Raw genomic sequence first — 6000 nt, 5'->3', positions numbered from 1 at the left:
CATCTATCTCATTCATGCGGAGCCTCTTCAGTCCTTCGTTAATTATTTCAACCGGTGAATTCTCGTCTCGTTCGTCATTCTTCATCCCTTTCTTTTCTGGTGCACTCAATTCAAGTTTTTTCGGGTTGATCTTATTCTTTCCCTCAGCTCAAATATTTCCCTTTGCTCGGTCGCCTCTCACCAGTTTATCCTTCCGGAGTGTTCAAGACATCTCAGAAGATTCGTCTGTGTTCCAATTAATTCGAGGTTGTCACCTCATTCAAATATTTCTATTGTTTCGGTGCATCATCTATATGTTCTACAAACCTTTCCAACGGTGTTTTTCTCTCTAGTGGGCCCTAACCCACAGGTCTTTTCCCAGGATCTTACCTGACTCTTCTAATTATTCCCTGGAGTTATTCTGAATTCTTTTGAAGTGTGACGTAACAATGAATTTCATCAGTCACATGCCTTGTCAAGATCAATTTCAAATCATTTCATTGTTGGCTCAACCCCTTTGCTTTTCATTATACCGGAGTATCTCAGTAGTTTTGGTGGTGTTTCTCGTTGTCATTTGAAGATCGCAGAAGAGTTTTTCCTCTAAATCTTGTCCCTTCTCTTGAAGTTTCGTGGTTCTAACTTCATGTTATCCTCGCGAATTATTCCATTTGTCAGATATTCCTTTTCTCAACCATCCAGAGTTTGTCAGAAATTGTTTTCCCCTTTCTTTTCATCGGAGGCCATCATTTCAGCTACCGTTATCCAATTATTCCGGTGGTTCGTTCAAGTGTTCTTTAATCAGCTCTTGATCTCTTTGTTCTTTTGCATCTAGATCCCCTCTAGCATATTTGATCGTCTACTTCTTCCCGGTGATTCAGTCCCTTTCATCAGTCATTTTCTAATTCTTGCGGTGGTTCGTTCAAGATTCTTTTTCTTTGATTATCATTTCAAGCCATTCGTTCTTTCAATCCTACCGGTGGTTCATGAAGACCTTCTCAAGTTCGCGCTATATCTCTTCTCAATCCTTTCAAGAAGAATAAGTAGTATGCAAAATCCATTGTTGGTCATCAATTTAATTTGATAAAAGATAAGCATACAATAAATCTTATTCTTATTTCATCAGAGTGATTAATCCCTTCCTTCGGAGTTTGTTCTTGATGAATAAATTCTAGTTCCAAGTGGTTTCATCTTTTTTTTCCGAAGTTCATATTTCCACGGCCATCTCGTCGGTACCTCCATCTAAATCATCGCAACGCTCATCTATTCTTTCATCCTTCAATTTTATCTCATCATCCTTTTGTCACCGGAGTTCCTTATGGTGGTTCTTCATGATTTAATTCATTTTTCAAGAGTTCTTCAAGATTTTGTTGGTGGAGTTCAAGTATGTTTTCTTCTTGCATCTCGAAGTGCAATTAATTCTCCGTTTTTCTTTTGAAGTGGAGTTTTGCATTTCTTCGTTCTTCTCAGCTATTTAATCTTTTCCGCTTGTGGTCGGCGATCACCTCAGAATTTTGAGATGTTTTCCATAAGTCCACGACAAGCTTATTCTTTTCGTTGTTGAATTTTCTCAACAACTCCATTCAATCTTTTCTTCTAAGATTGCTTTCTATTTCATTCGTGGCACAAGTTGTCATTTTCTTCTTAGTTCTTTTCATTCAACTCTTTTAATTCTTTTCGAAGGTTTTGTGTCACGTCTTAATCAAGTATCATTCCATCCTCTCAAGTTCATGTTCTTTTCCTTCCATTTTCAGTCGGAGTGCTGCCTAAATCCTTTCAGTCTTATTCGTTTCTTATCTCGTTCTAACCGGAGTGGTTTCATAGTCTATCTAATTCCGTGAGCTTTTGATTATCGTCATTCTCGTCGTTCCTCTCTTCTTCTCGAGTGCTCTCGATTCCTTGCTTCTTCTCTTGAGTTCTTGTTTCATCTCATCCCTTTTTCCCTTCCGTCTCGTTCCTAAGATCTCGGGACGAGATCTCTTGTTAGTGGAGGAGTGTTGTAACGCCCCGGATTCGATGCGCCAGGTGTCTGCCAGTTATTCGCCGTTGTTTCCATGTCATTTGCTTGCGTGTTGCATTTTGCCATGTCATCATCTGCATTTCATCTGCATGTTTTTCAAAACTTGCATCCGTTCGGGTTCTCCCGGTTCTCTCCATTTTCCGTTCGGAGTCCGGACCATTCGCGCGCGCCCGTCGCCCCCTCTCAGACCTTGTTTCATGTGCGGGTGTTAAACTTTCTTGGAATGGCCCGAGGTTTGCCAAGCGGCCTTGGTATAGCACCGGTAGACCGCGTGTCAAGTTTCGTGCCATTTGGAGTCCGTTTGATACTCCAACGGTTAACCGGGTAACCGTAAAACCCCCTTTCTCTTTGCAGCCCAACACCCCTCCAAAGTGGTCCAAAACCCATCTATCTCCACTCCATGCTCTCGGTCGTTCGATCACGATTGTGTGGGCGAAAACCGCTCCTCATTTGGACTCTCCTAGCTCCATCTACCTATATATTAGTCCCCCTCCCCCGAATTCGCGGATGAACCCTAGCAGTTTTCCTCCTCGCGCCGCCGGACGCGTCCGCCCGCGCCGGACACGTCCAGCCTCCACGTCGTCCCTGCCAATCCGGCAACGCCACGTCATCTCCTCCGCCGCCTCAGCCAACCAGGACCCGCCACCTGTCCCGCCGGCGCCCTCTCTCTCCGCACGCCGCCTTGGGCCCGCGAGGCCCAAGGCCGGCCCGCCCGAGCCGCACCGGGCCCGAGCCGGACCCCCGCCCGAGCCGCGCCTGCCGCCTGCTCGCGCGAGCGCCCGCCGCCGCCGTTCGTCTCCGGCACCAGCGCCCTGCTGCGCCACCCGCTGGCCCGCGCCTGCCCCATCCTTCGCCGGCCGCCACCCCGGCCGCCCCACCGGCGCAGCCCCAGCCGCGCCCCGTCCGAGCCTCCCGTCGCCGCCTCCTGGATTCCTCCTCCCCGCCGCCGCCGCGCCCGGATCCGGCGACATCCGGGCGGGATCAAGCTGTCGCCCGCCGGCGCGCTCTCCTCGCCGGCCAGCCTGGCCATTCCTCCGTCGCCGGCCTCCCTGCTCGTGCGGGTGCACGAGGAGGACGACGAGCTCCTCCCCCCCCCCGCATGGGCCTCGGCCTCTCAAGCCCAGCAGCGCTCGGCCCAAGCCGGCCTGCCTCCTCCTCCTTCCTGGGCTTGGCCCAAGGGTGAGCAACCCGTCTTTTCCCCGCCCGTGCGCGATATAACTATATGACGCTCACCTGTTTTTTTCCTGAAAATGGCCAGGTCCCATGAATCTGCAGTAATTATCATGCCATGTTCATCGCATCATATCTCCGCATCCGTAGCTCCATTTCGTGCGTGTATTATGTCAAATTGTTCGTCTCAACGAGTACATCATTTCATTCCATTGCATCATGTTCATTTGAGCTCATCTTGATGCCTGAATCATAATTGCAAGAGTGCTTCATAATGTTTTCTGCTGTCTGTTAACAGAACGAGCTCTTTTGTCATTTTTGCCATGATTGATGTGTGCATCCTATGAGGTTGATGTCTACATGTGTTTTGATCTATGCCATGTCGTATTTACAGAGGTGCTTACCATGTATTTTTGTGATCAATGTGGTGACTAGCACAAGCATGCAAACTAGGCATCGTGATGTTGCTGTATTTGTCCCTGTTCTGTTGTTATTTTGATGCCATGTAAACATGATGCTACAGAGAGATCCATGCATATTTTGAGATACTTCAGTAAGGGTGTTTTGAACATGTTGTTATGCTCTATCCATCCATGCCCCTGGTTGCATTTATAGCTTGCTGTAGATTGTTGTAATCTTGCTCCAACGTTGCTTGATAATGTTGTTGTCAGCCTGTTAACATTAAGTTCAGTTGTTGCCATGTGTTTTGCTACTGTTCCATGTACCCTATGAACTTGCTATTTCCATGCTTAGCTTCACAAACATGTCTTCTTACTGTTGGTTGCCTTGCCATGCCATGTATTGCTCTGTGGTGAGTGGGACAAGCTCACCAACATGCCTTCATAATTCCGTTTCTGCCATGAATGAATCTGTTTTATAACTTGCTATGTTTACATGGGTGCCATCATATTTTCTGTTCCTTTTTGGCTCATGGTCAGTAAGGGACTTTTGATCTATGCAATTAGTAGATTCATGCCATGCCTTTGTTTGCCATGATAAGTTCCTGTAACATGTTGTTTTATAGCTCTGAACATTGCAACCTGATGTTATTTTCTGCAAAGTCTGAATTGTTATTATTTGCAATCTTTCCATGTGTGTTTGAGCATGTTCTAGTGATTTCTGGAGATAGCTCAGTGTTCATGTTTTGTTATGATTTACCTGTACATCATGCCCATGCCATTTGTTTTCTTGTTGAGGTCTTGTAGCATGTTGTTTTGATGCTTGCAATATGCCTAGTTGCTGTTTTGGACAGCTTGTCCTTTAAACTTGTATAGTGTGCATGTGTTGAACCGTTGCTCCGTTTTGAGTGTGCTCTATATGAAACTTTCTTAGAATTGCATGTAGTTTCATATTATCATGCTGCATCCTTGTTTTGGATGTGTTCCCTTCATGTTTGGGTGCATTTCGCATCAATTCCATGTTTAACTTGTTTTGCTCATATCTTCTAGAACGTAGCTCCGAACTAAATGAACTTTATATGTAACTTGACTAGATTCTCGTGTAGATCATCTTGGTGCATCCTAACTTGCTGTTTAACAACTTGAACATAATGTTTATTCATATCTGGACCAATTTCGAAATATGCATATGAGGACTTACCGGAATTGTTGTTCCCGACCTCATTTAAACTTGCCTTGATGTGTTGCTCTTGTTTGCATCATCTCTTGCCATGAGTAGCTTAATGTAGCCTTATCATGCATCATGCTTGTTGTGCATCATGTCATGTTCATGTGTGGTGTGTTTACCATGTTGTGTGCTTCTTCTTGTTAGTTCCTGTTTCGTTGCGATCGTGTGGATTCGTTCGTCTACGCTTGGTTCAGCTTCATCCGTTCGTCTTCTTCATGGACTCGTTCTTCTTCCTAGCGGGATTTCAGGCAAGATGACCGCTACCCTGGATCTCACTACTATCATTGCTATGCTAGTTGCTTCATTCTATCGCTATGCTGCGTTACCTATCTATTGCTCTTCAAGCCTTCCCTAATTGCCATGAACCTCTAACCTTTGACACCCTTCCTAGCAAACCGTTGTTTGGCTATGTTACCGCTTTGCTCAGCCCCTCTTATAGCGTTGCTAGTTGTAGGTGAAGTTGAAGATTTCTCCATGGTGGACAGGATTTTGGTTGGGATATCACAATATCTCTTATATCATTAATGCATCTATATACTTGGTAAAGGGTGGAAGACTCGGCCTTATGCCTGGTGTTTTGTTCCACTCTTGCCGCCCTAGTTTCCGTCATACCGGTGTTATGTTCCCGGATTTTGCGTTCCTTACGTGGTCGGGTGATTTATGGGACCCCTCGACAGTTCTCTTTGAATAAAACTCCTCCAGCAAGGCCCAACCTTGGTTTTACCATTTGCCTCACCTAGCCCTTTTTCCCTTGGGAGTCGCTCTCTCGAGGGTCATCTTTATTTTACCCCCCCCAGGCCAGTGCTTGTCTAAGTGTTGGTCCAAACTGAGCGATGTCCGGCGCCCCCTGGGCAATCAGGGTCTATGCCAACCCGACGTCTTGCTCATCCGGTGTGCCCTGAGAACGAGATATGTGCAGCTCCTATCGGGATATATCGGCACAGCGGGAGGCTTTGCTGGTCTTGTTTTACCATTGTCGAAAGGTCTTGTAAACTGGGATTCTGAGTCTGATCGGGTCTTCCTGGGAGAAGGTATATCCTTCGTTGATCGCGAGAGCTTATCATGGGCTAAGTTGGGACACCCCTGCAGGGTATAATCTTTCGAAAGCCGTACCTGCGGTTATAGGTAGATGGGAGTTTGTTAATGTCCGGTTATAGATAACTTGACACCAGATCCGAAGTAAAACGCATCAACCGTGTGTGTAGCCG

Source organism: Triticum dicoccoides, chromosome 2B, assembly GCF_002162155.2.
Source record: "Triticum dicoccoides isolate Atlit2015 ecotype Zavitan chromosome 2B, WEW_v2.0, whole genome shotgun sequence".
NCBI classification, from domain to species: domain Eukaryota; kingdom Viridiplantae; phylum Streptophyta; class Magnoliopsida; order Poales; family Poaceae; genus Triticum; species Triticum dicoccoides.
Note: the sequence above shows the minus strand (reverse complement) of the source record.